Source organism: Anabrus simplex, chromosome 3 (assembly GCF_040414725.1).
Source record: "Anabrus simplex isolate iqAnaSimp1 chromosome 3, ASM4041472v1, whole genome shotgun sequence".
NCBI classification, from domain to species: Eukaryota; Metazoa; Arthropoda; class Insecta; order Orthoptera; family Tettigoniidae; genus Anabrus; species Anabrus simplex.
Window position 1 is genome coordinate 224,613,593 of NC_090267.1, and position 13,360 is coordinate 224,626,952.

General features: G+C 38.8%; 1 protein-coding gene across 1 annotated transcript in view; it reads left to right on the forward strand.

Annotated features, from left to right (window-relative positions):
- The window catches only part of LOC136866754 (cilia- and flagella-associated protein 52), a 256,308-nt gene that overhangs the window by 219,039 nt on the left and 23,909 nt on the right, over positions 1 to 13,360 (forward strand). The window lies entirely within an intron of this gene.

Here is a 13,360-nt window from a genome sequence, read left to right on the forward strand (position 1 = left end):
AATTTGTATGACTGCCAATTATGCTTGCCATCATGTTATCCTTAGCTGCCTTCTTTGCTAGATTCAATTTTCTAGTAAGTTCCTTCAATTTCTCCTTACTTCCACAGCCATTTCTAATTCTATTTCTTTCCAGTCTGCACCTCCATCGTAGTCTCTTTATTTCTCTATTATAATAAGGTGGGTCTTTACCATTCCTTACCACCCTTAAAGGTACAAACGGAACCTGTTTTCGCATTCCTCAACAATTTCTTTAAACCCATCCCAGAGTCTGTTTACATTTTTATTTGCCGTTTTCCACCGATCATAGTTACTTTTTAGAAACTGCCTCATGCCTGCTTTATCAGCCATATGGTACTGCCTAACAGTCCTACTTTTTTAAGACCTTCCTTTCTATGACATTTATTTTTAACTACCACAAAAACAGCTTCATGATCACTAATACCATCTATTACTTCAGTTTCCCTATAGAGCTCATCTGGTTTTATCAGCACCACATCCAGGATATTTTTCCCTCTGGTTGGTTCCATCACTTTCTGAATCAGCTGTCCTCCCCATATTAACTTATTTGCCATTTGTTGGTCATGCTTCCTGTCGTTCGCATTTCCTTCCCAATTGACATCTGGCAAATTTAGATCTCCCGCTACAATCACATTTTTTCCATGTCGTTTCCCACATAGCTGACTATCCTATCAAATAATTCCGAATCCGCGTCAGTGCTACCCTTTCCCGATCTGTACACTCCAAATATATCAAGTTGCCTATTATCTTTAGAAATGAGCCTTACACCTAGAATTTCATGTGTCTCATCTTTAACTTTTTCGTAGCTTACAAATTCTTCTTTCACCAGAATGAACACTCCCCCTTCCACCATTCGTATTCTATCTCTACGATACACACTCCAGTGCCGTGAGAAAATTTCTGCATCCATTATATCATTTCTCAGCCATGATTCAACTCCTATTACAATATCTGGTAAATATATATCTATTAAATTACTTAATTCTATTCCTGTCTTTACAATACTTCTACAGTTCAACACTAACATTTTTATGTCATCCCTACTTGATTTCCAGTTCCCTGTTCCCTTATCACCGCTCCCTAGGCCATCCCGTTTCCCTGAATGTACCTCCCTATTACCCTTCCAAACAAATTTCCTAACTTATACGTACCACTGCGGTTTAAATGAAGGCCATCCGAGCGCAGATCATTATCCCCTACCCACCCATTAGGATCTAGAATTTTCACTCCCAGTTCCCCACATACCCACTCCATAGCCTCATTTAAATCCCCAATCACCCTTCAGTCAGTATCCCTCCTACACAGTATTCCACTAATAACAATCTCCGCTTTCTTAAACTCCACCCGTGCTGCATTTACCAGATCCCACACATCTCCAACTATGTTGGTACTTACATCAGCTTGCCTTACGTTGTTGGTACCAACGTGAAACACTACCACCTTCTCCTTCCCCTCCTCCCTCTCTTCTACTTTCTTCAACATCTGCCTCAACCTAATTCCTGGATAACATTCTACCCTGGTTCCCTTTCCTCCACACACTTTCCCCACATGTCTAACGATGGAATCCCTCATGACCAGAGCCTCAACCTTACCCACCTAATTTGATCCCCTCCCCTCCTGGTCAGCCCTATCTTTTCTGATAGCTGCAGAAGCTACTTCCTCTTCCCTTTTATCCTTCCTATGACACTGTTCCACCTGTCTTTTCCTATCCTATCCTCTACTCTACATTTCCCTTTCCTACCTTTTCTCTTCCTCCTACTTCCACGCAACAGTTCCCTGTCCCTCATCTTCCCTCTGTTGTTCTACCTGGAGTGACCCGTACCGATTTCACACAGACACCTGTCCTGAATTCTGATCCTGAATAGAGCACTTAGCCTGCAATCTCCTTCCCCTTAGAACATTAGACCACCTGTCTTCTACAACTCCTCCCTTTCCTTCCCCTCCCTCTTGTACACCTACTGTAACCTGTACATTGTTTGAGGGAGTCCTATCTTCCTTCCTGTCTTCTATGAGAATCCTAATTATCTCCCTCAAACTTTCCAACTCCTCCCTCATACCCCTCAATGCCTTGCCACACCCACAGTAAGTACACTCGCACTCCTTAGCCATTCTTTACGGGGAATAAAATGAAATTTTAAAAAAATAACTTATTTGCAAAAAATAAATGAACGGAGAGATATATTGTCTGGGATAGTACACAACGATAAGGTAATTAATATACGACTACACTACAATACTACTTAGTCGTGCTATATATTTTTTTATCCTACAACCCCTAACAGGATAAAAACTGCTGTTAATTACTGAATATCGAAAGTAATACAAGAACTACACAATTCCAAACTGCAATTAAGCCTATCCTAATTACAACAACAGTATTTTAGTAAGAGTTTCTACGGATACCTCTACTACACCAGTACTACACAAATATTTTATAATAATAAAATAAGCACACTAAATTCTAATAGGATATTACTCGTATACTACTGTATAGTACACTACAGTAATTTTAAACTACTTTCAGACGTATAATAATTACGATACCGGTACCGTACCGTATGTCACTACTAAGCACAACAGAAATGAAATTTGCAAGAACTACTGTACTCAAAGATTGCCAACGAAGCTAAATGCTTAGACAAATTAGTATTACGGTCTAATAGATACACACGAAAGATAACACATGAATATAGCAGGCAAGATACGGCACTATCTATAATAAATGTACTGTATCTATACTACAATGTATCTACACTACACTGCGTTTGGTTAAATGCTTAAGTATCGAAAGGATTGCCGTACACGAAGAAAAACACGAATATAACTGGCAAGATACTATCTAATATATTATACCTTATCTTCACTACAATTCTACTGAGATGTGGTTATGTGATTATTACAGCTGGTGGATTACTATTATTTTCCCTACTCCACGGGACGGAGAATAAAAGTGTCCTGAAGTAGGCCTACTGAAAAATACGAGGTTGTGTACAATAATTTCTGAAATATTTCTATCAAAACTACTACTACTACTCCAGGGACTTGAACTGCAATTACTGGGATATATGAATATTATTATTAGCTAACCGCTCATAAATACTGAAAGATCGAGGGAGCGAAATATAAATTACGGATACTTTAACTACCTACTCAGAAGTACAAATGAATGAAATACAAGGTCAGCTGATTTTTATTTATATTTACTTTTGACTACACTACACCCTTTGTTCACGACTGTAGCCAACAATGCAATATTTGAATTTGAGGAGAGACAATAATCAATAACAATACAACGACTGTTAACTATTACCGTGTAATCTCTTTAACTTATTTTTAAATAGAAGTTTACAGGCGTATCGTGTTTTTTAATGTAGTAAATTATTACCTTCGCGATAGTTTGAACGGATATCTATACGAAATACCGGAGAAGTTGCTGCAGAAGTTACGGTACTATTCCTTATGATAATCTGCCTTTGTAAGTATAACCAACGAACCTGCAGATATTTACAAATATTTTTAAAGTTAATATTATTACCTAAAGTATTTCCTAAACCTAAATTCGAAACAAGGTACACCTAGCTAGCCTACTTAACCTAGAAAACGTAATTTACTGAAGACCAACTGAATTACTTGTTACAAGATTTAAATAAATATCACTACTCCCAATTTCTACCAACAAGACTAAACACCACTATATAAACAGCACTAAATGAATCAGATATACACAAAATTAAGCTATTTCAATAGGTTTTCACTACTTTATCACTACAATAATGCAAGAGCTCTCTCAACAGCCAACCGTTCTCAAGCGCATCCAAAGTCAGGTTGTGAGTTTCACAAATAGGAAAAGTACTCTCAGTTTTAATTACTGCATTAATGGGGTGAAAGTTCCTTACTGGATCACTGTAAGTACCTAGGTGTTAATATAAGGAAAGATCTTCATTGGGTAATCTCATAAATGCATTGTAAATAGAGGGTACAGATTTCTGCACATGGTTATGAGCGTGTTTAGGGGTTGTAGTAAGGATGTAAAAGAGAGGGCATACAAGTCTTTGGTAAGACCCTAACTAGAGTACGGTTCCATTGTATGGATCCCTCACCAGGATTACTTGATTCAAGAACTGAAAATAATCCAAAGAAAAGCAGCTCGATTTGTTCTGGGCGATTTCCAACAAAAAAGTAATTTTACAAAAATGTTGCAAAGTTTTGGCTGGGAAGACTTGGGGGAAAGAACATGAACTGCTCGACTAAGTGGTTTGTTCTGAGCTGTCATTGGAGAGATGGTATGGAATGACATAAGTAGACGTATAAGTCTGGGTGGTGTCTTTAAAAGTAGGACAGGTCACAATATGAAGATAAAGTTGGAATTCAAGAGGACAAATTGGGGCAAATATTCGTTTATAGGAAGGGAAGTTAGGGATTGGAATAACTTACCAAAGGAAATGTTCAATAAATTTCCAATTTCTTTGAAATCATTCAAGAAAAGGCTAGGAAAACGACAGATAGGGAATCTGCCACATGGGCGAGTGGCCTAAATGCAGATCAATAGTGATGATGATGATGATACCATTAACGGTAACGTCTGTACATGTACTCCAGAGGAGCGACTACCAAAAGTGTCCATTCTCCATATTAGGAATCACCTCATTCCTGGCTGGCAGCAATTCTAATCTGACCAACGTCAGCTGGGGCAAAAGACCGGTCAGCGCATCATGGCCAGTATAGGTTATAGAAATTAGTCTAGGCGAAAGAGAAATCTCTCCACATCGCCACACTTAGCATAGAGATACTCCTAGGACGAAGGTATGAACTTGCAGAGATCTTTAAAAGCCATCACATGGACATCACCTGCAGACAGAAGACAGGGTGAAAAGGTCAGAAATCATGTGAGATTGGGCAATGCTACAAACTCGTTTACTACAACACAACCAGGAGTAGAGGAGTAGTCATCATCGTAAATGCAGAGCTGCAGAGCAGAGTCACTGAAGTGCATAGACATTCTGACTACATAATGTCCATCATCACTGATACTGTTAATCACCACCAGTGTGTTTTACCCGCTTATGACCCCCAAACAGATTGTGATGAAGAGGAGAAGGATCAATTCTGGAATGAGCTATTTGATCATATTTCATCCTGCCCCATAGAACTGCTATTCCTTTGCAGTGACCTGAATAGACATGTTGGGGGCAACAGAGATGGATACAAACACCATGGAAGAAATGGATATAACACAAGGAACAATGATGGAAGATTCATCCTTGATTTTGCTGAAGCTACCAATCTCCTCTTTACCATCACATTTTTCATAAAATGTACCATACACCTGATCTCATACTCTAGTAGCAACAACAGCTAAATTGACTTCAACTTAGCACAGAAAGAAATAATTCCCTGCTGTAATTGATACAAAAGTCATCCCATCCAAGTGCCTGGTCCCTCAGCACAAGCTGCTTGTTGTTGATATGAAAGTTGTCATATGAAAAAGTTGTGTCACAGCAGGCCATGAAACAATCAAATGGTGGAAACTCCATGAACATAAGGAGACCATTACAAACATTATAACTTTTCCTGTTACTATCCCAGATTCACTAGACAACATGTGGCTCACAATTCTCAACTCCATAATCATTGCTGCAAAGGCAACACTAAGAGTCAAAAAACGTGGACAGAGGCACATTGTAAAAACTTACATAGCTGTGGACAGATCAGGTAGAGGAGAAGGTACTCCCTGTGCGTGGGGGCACTAGAATAACACCCACGGTATCCCCTGCCTGTCATAAGAGGCGTCTAAAAGGGGCCCCAGGGGCTCTGAACTTTGGAGCGTGGAATGGTGACCACGGGGCCCTTAGCTGAGTCCTGGCATTGCTTCCACTTACTTGTGCCAGTCTCCTCACTTCCATCTATCTGTCCGACCTCCCTTGGTCAAATCTTGTTCTTTTCCGACCCCGATGGTATTAGGTTTGCGAGGCCTAGGGAGTCTTTAATTTTTATGCCCTTCACGGCCCTTGTCTTCCTTTGGCCGATACCTTCATTTTTCGAAGTGTCAGACCCCTTCCATTTTTTCTCTCTCATTAGTGTTATGTAGAGGATGGTTGCCTAGTTGTACTTCCTCTTAAAACAATAATCACCATCACCACCAGAGGAGAAGGTGCAGGAAAAGAAGGCAGCACTCAAAGTTTGGTAGGGACTATGCCAGTGAAAACCAACAGCCAGAGTGAAGCCAAGAATACTGCTGCAGCACCACGAGCTGATCATTATCATGAGGGCAGGGCTAGTATTTTGAAGACATGTCATCTTTTAACCTGTTCAGTGGGCGATGCGGCGAGATCTGCGCCTACAAATCGCTTGCTCAGTGGGGAACGCGGATAAATCTGCCCATTCTAATTATTATTTTTTTCTCAGTTGCTTACCTGTAGATTCTGGATGAGTCTGCCCTCTGATGTGAATTTTTTCAACTATGTTATCCCAATTCCAGTGTGTCATCCACGAGTTGCATCATATAGAATGAAACTTACATCGGGGCAAGAACTACTTAAAGCCTAGTAGCTTCACACTGAAGCTTAAGCTCATCGCCTAATCGTCCCTGGACTTTTGCCATTTTATAGATCATTATTTAAACATTTTTTAGGTCATCAAAATCCTGGCCCTGATCATGACATATACAAACAACTGGACACAAAGTGAGAAGAAAATCTACTGCATGGCAAATACGAGGGCCAAGGAAGCCCAAGACATTGAGCACTTCAAGTGTGAGAAGGACAAGGATGGGAAGTGACCACGGAACAAAACCACGATCTTAAAATGCTGGCAAGAGCTTTTAACGAGATTACAATTGATGAATAACAACACAACAATTTATTAAATAAACATATGCTAATTAAAGTCCTCTGAGGAATAGACACAGGTTCAGATCACTACGTAGTTAAAATAAAGATTAAACTCACTCCCCAGAGGAGACTACAAAAGCAAGCCCCTAAAACCAAAAGAAAAATAGATTCTAGCCAACTAATCAACAATGAAAATTACCAATAAGCAACTGAAAAAATAAAAATCACAGATAAACTTGAAGACTTAGCACACAACCTTAAATACCATGGTAGAACAGTGAATGTGATGAAACAGTGGAGAAAAGACATCAGGCATGGCTATTACATCAGTCCCAAAAATCAGAAATATCCTATCAAAATCTAGTAAAATAGAGAAAAGAAACTACCCAAGTCTTAAGGAGAATAAAAAGACAGCATCATAAGAACACACTGCAATTAACTGAAGAATAATTCAATAAAACTCAGTCAAGGACTACTACAAAACCTTCAGAAAACAGCTCCAAAAATATGAAACCCCGACCCTACTGATGAAGGATGAAAATGGTAAGCTGGCTCATAACAAGACAATGCAGAAATTCTGGCTAAATATTTCAACAAGCTTCTAAATTGTGAGCAACCTACAGAACTCCTTCATTTGGGCACCAACACCCCAATAAAAACCACCAGAAATCATCAATCCTCCACAATAAAAGAAGTGTACCAAGCACTGAATAAATTAAAAAACTACAAAGCACCAGGAGAAGATCAGACCTTTGCGGAAATCTGGAAATATGCAGGAAGATCAGCAAAAGTTGCCCTCCATCAACAACTTGTCTCTATCTGGATTAAAGAAGAACTGCCAGAACATTGGAAAACAGCCCTCATTCATCCACTGCACAAAAAAGGAGACAAAACCGACCCTAACTACAGGGGAATCTCACTCCTAGACATAACATACAAAATATTTTCAATAATCATCCTTAATAGGATAAGTTTACAACTGGAGAAAGAACTAGGAGAATATCAAGGAGGTTTCAGACTCTAGAGGAACTGTCCTGTTCAGATCATGAGTCTTGAGTTGATAATGGACTATAACAGGAGAAGAAGCAAAGATATGGTGATAACATTTGTAGGTTTCAAGAAAGCTGCCATCCATAGAGAATCTCTGTTTAATATTTTAAGACACCTTGGACTACACCCCAAATTAATAAGCACGATAAAATTGACTCTCACTAACACCAAATCAAAAGTGAAGTTTAGGGGTGAAACATCAGAGTCATTTGAAATTAAAGCTGGACTACGGCAGGAGATGGGATCTCACCACTATTTCATTGTGCTCTAGAAATGGTAATGAGGGAATGGTTTAAGAAATGTCCCCCAAAAATAAAGATTTTCTGAAAAATCAAAACAAATTGCCTGGGTTTTGCTGACGATTTAGCATTACTAGCAGTGGACATAAATGAAGCAAAATCCCAGATATTAGAACTTCAAAACATTGCAAATAAAATTGGTCTCAAAATATAATTTGAAAAGATAGAAATTATGCCCCAAAAACCAACACAACTGAAAGAAGTTTCCATAAATGGTAATAAAATCAAAATAGTAACTAAATTTAAATATCTTGTAGAACTACCAACACATAACCTAAATGAAAAAATCTAAATCCAAACAAGAACAAATAGATTAACTAATGCACCAAAATTAACATGGGATATCTACAAAAAGGAATGTTTATCAATAAATGCAAAAATTAAACACTACAACACAGTTATAAAACCAGAAGTTACATATGCAGCAGAAACACAAACAGAAACAAGTCAAAGACTGACAGACTTCAGGAAATTGAAAGGAGGATTGGAAGAACCTGCATCAACAAAAAAATAGCAGAAAGATGGACAGTGGCGGGTAATACCTAATACGCCCATTCCCGAGTCTAACTCTCTTGGCGTCAAAGAAAAATCCACAGTTAGAGTTGGTAAGCATCTCAGGGTTTGCAACGATTAATATGTATTTTTAACGTGAATCCAAAGAGAAATACTGAACGCAATGCTTTCGTTCAAGATAAATCTGACAGACATTTTTATCGCTTGTCAATTACGGTGACGGTTTTATATATTAATGCTGCCATAATCATAACTTACATACTATACCAATAATCTATAAATGATAATAAATTATATCTTACTATCATTTATTCAAGAAAATAAATACGATGGATAAATTAAAATATAAGGTTTGCTTAAAGTTTGAAATTAATGATGGAATTAAAATATTATCTTCAACAATATTTTTTTAATCGTAGGAATTGTCATAACATTCATTGAAAGGGTAGTTAACTCAGCTTTGCTTTAACACCTCATGATAAAATAAAATGGGTCACATTTTTTCAAATTTGCATGGATTGGAATCGTTTGAATTAATTAATTAATCAATCTTCTTAACAGAAATGTCTCTCAATTGATCATGAACTCACTTCTGGATGTTAAAAACGAATGTTTTTAGATGTTTTCTTGTCTGTACGTGTGTACGCGTATTACAAGGAAACAGCTGAAGAGAAATTAATGAAAATTGGTATGTAAAGTCGGAGAATGAGTCACTACAATCTAAGCAATAAATCATTTTATTCACACTGAGTGGAATGGTAGTTTAGGGGAAGGCCTAAAATTTAATTCTCAAATGTTTATGTTATTAATGGTCCTATTGATAAATACTACATAACTAAAGTTATATAGAATTAAATTTCCGATCATTTATGTCCTATACACTTTTACCGTACCAGCTGTGATAACAGAGATATTCATGAATTTGTATTTTTGTTGCCAAGTCCATATCAACGCCGACCCACGAGATCATGGAATACTACTGGCAAAAATGAGTGCAATTGGATTAGAAAAAAGAGTGACTGAATGGGTAGCTATATTTCTAGAAAATAGAACTCAGAGAATTAGAGTAGGCAAAGCTTTATCTGACCCTGTAATAATTAAGAGGGGAATTCCTCAAGGCAGTATTATTGGACCTTTATGTTTTCTTATATATACATCAATGATATGTGTAAAGAAGTGGAATCGGAAATAAGGCTGTTTGCAGATGATGTTATTCTTTACAGAGTAATAAATAAGTTACAAGATTGTGAGCAGCTGCAGGGTGACCTGGATAGTGTTGTGAGATGGACGGTGGGCAATGGTATGATGATAAACAGGGTTAAAAGTCAGCTTGTGAGTTTCAAAAATAGGAAAAGTCCTCTCAGTTTTAATTACTGTGTTGATGGGGTGAAAGTTCCTTTTGGGGATTGTACCGGTTGGTACACCTCTACGCCGCACTTTTTGAATTTTCCGCCTTAAAGTACTCCCCTACAGCAGAAACTCTGAACTTTAAAAACTGAATTATCTCAACAGTTTCTCAGAAGATGTCACTGTGTTAATTTCGAAATGCTTTTGTTTACTAATTATCAAGAAGTGTGGACATTCTCTGATAGATGTCTCTACAAAAACTATGACCATGCACCCTGGTGCAAAGTGGTAGAACTTTATTTGAAGATATTTTGTATTCATAAGTTTGTTCCTTACTAAATTTTGTTCTTTCATTTGTGGGTTGGCATATAAATCTTTTCTTTCCGCCAGTTTTGAAGTTAGCCAATCAATAATTTCTGTCATTAATTTTCAGCCAATTGCGTCTTTCTTTTCCAATTTTGATGTGTAACTGTAAGCTACCCAATAAACGACTGTGGGTCTGTCTTAATTATTCATGAATGGTCTCGAATCTTCCCCGAGAGTATAAAAACTGCTGATTTTCCTGGCTCTCAGCCACTTCAACAACATCTAGCTTAGTGTATGGGAGTATAGCAGGGGGCGGGTAGCGTCTCTTCCTTCAGGCAGCAGCCTTTCAACAAAGGTAATGGCCTTTTAACATCGTTATTTCTTGCTAGCTCAGCAGTTTAACCCTCGGGGAAGGTCCGAAACCTTTTCAATGTAACCTTCCTGTCTAAAAATGTAACTTAGTGCCGGCTTATGTAAAATTTTCTTATTACTTTAACTGTAAATCGGGGATAGAGAGTGCTTTACCCTCTCGGGCTCCCCTTCATTTTGATTTGAGGTGACTACATTTTTATAACCGATTTTCTACTCTTAATGTATTAACATTTTCTTATACAAGTCACCTCCCTAGTGTGGGAATAGCCCCTGTTTAATCGGCCTAGTGCCCCTTAGGATTTATTAGGTTTCATGTAGGAGTGCAAGCAACGCCTCCATTCATCTTGGTATTTTGGGCCATTTAATTAATCTGTTCTTTTCTACTAGGGCCCTGTAGGTTGGGTACGAGATACCCCCGTTTCATTTGATGTAAGCGGTACCTTAATGGCAATTTAGTGTAATAGTCTGGTATTGCCTTTAATAGGCTTGAAAAATTGAGAGCGGCTCAGCTCTTTCTTGTGTTTGAAAAGTGCCTATGGGAGGCTTGAGGGTAAGAGGTGGGAGCAAGTGCTCCATACAATAAGGGGATTTCTGCCCTTTGGTAATATGTGGTTGTGAGCTGAGAGCTCAGGGATTGTAAAAGGTGGGGCTCGAAGCCCAGATCGTTAAAATATCTCTATATCTTGGATTTCCTCGTCTTGTACCTGATTTGTTAATTTGTTGTTATCACATTCACGCCCGTATCCGAGTTATTGCCTATAGCGCGTGACCATGCTGTGGACCGTATCTGAGTAGCCCGGATAAGCGCAACCTTGAACTCGAGCCATTCCTACGCAGCTGGGATCTATTTTGGTCACAAATATGTGCGAGAGAGATGAAAGTAATACCCTTATGAATGTTTCTACTCACCGAAAACCACATGGCCACGGCGATTTTCCCTCCCAATGCACTTTCTTTGTTTTGTTTCTGAAGGTAGCCTAGCGCTCGCACAAGTAGCTGCGTAGTTGGTTTGTGATTGCACAAGCGTGTGTATAGTCGCGTTCTGAAGTATAACCATGGCGTGTGGGGAGAATATAAATGATGCAAGTGATGCGAATTTACAAAGCACAGTTTTTCAGCTGCTTGAAAATTACCCTGGCCAGGGGTATACAGTCTATATGGACAATTATTACAAATAGTGTTTGACTCGCGAAACAATTACGGGAACAGAACACTGCCGTATGTGGAACAATACGGTCGAATAGGGGTGTACCAAAAGATCTAAAGGAACACCAGGCAATTCTCAAACGGGGTAAAAGTGAACCCGACATACAAGTACAGTCACCTCTCTCCGAAATCTCAGCTCCATCTACGTCATCAGCTCCAAGTCAACGTCCTGCAATTTTGCCGCCAAAAATGGCACCGGCCAAGGATCCATCATTTAGGTTAGATGCAAAGAGAAAAGAGTTTAATCTCTTAAAGTTTCCACCATCAAATATAGACAAGTTCCCCTGAAGAAGGTGCAAAGTGTGCTTCAAAAATAAAATTATTAGTGAAACACGCTATTTTTTGGAATGTTTAGTGTTCCCATTCACCCAGGAAAGCGTGACATTACCTACCACACCCTACAGAGATACTAGAGGACTTCATTAAGGTATGTGGAAAATTTTGTTTCCATATCTTGTTCCGTTTAGAACTTATTGTGAAAAGAATTCGTTGTTGTTTGCTCTGCCACTAACAGCTGGAATAGCTGGGCCAGCCCTTTAAATAGCCGCTCAGATGATGGGCGTGAATGTGTTATTTGTTGTATGTTCAAATTCTATATCAAATCTGTTAAGTTTGGCTGTTTTGAAAATATAACCTTTAATGAAATTTTAACTCATTTCTCGGTTTTGTAGTTTGACCCATTCCAGCCTGCACCTTCTTTCACCTCTGCCTTCCACGGATAACTCCGTAACAAGTGGTAGCAGAGCATGGTTTCGATCCACGGACCTCTGGGTTATGGGCCCAGCACGCTTCCACCAATAATCAAAAGTGACTAGCGGCATCGGTTGAGTCGGCGTGCCCACCTTCTTCAGGCTCAGCCCCTGTTAAATCCGACGAAATCTCAGTGAAAAGTCAGTCTTCTAATTTATCATTTGAGGGTCCCAAAGAATGTCTTAGGATTGCGGCGGATTCCCCCACACCAGTACCATTTCTCAAAATTGAACTGAATAATGAACCTGTTACTGCGCTATTAAACTCTGGGAGCGTGTGCTCCATTATTTCAGCTGAATGGTATTCCAAATTAAAATCTGTTTGTAAATTTTCTGATTTTTGTTCGTCTTCGGTTCAGTGCATTTCGGCTAACACTTCTCCATTAGAAATTTTAGGTTTTCTGTATGCCAAAATTAGAATTGCAAAATTTACGTGGAAAGTTAAACTGTTTGTGGCTAAGCACTTGTCTTGCCCCATTATATTGGGAGCGGATTTCATGCCTCACACCGGTCTAGTGCTCGACATTCAGAGCAAGTCGTGCACTTTCAAATTTGCTAGTAATTTCAAAATCCCCTTACTTAAATGTAGTTCTGTGTCATGTTCATCTGTTTCGCCTACCCAGGATGAGATGTTGTTAGACCTTAGACATCTACCTGAGGAGCAGGCTGA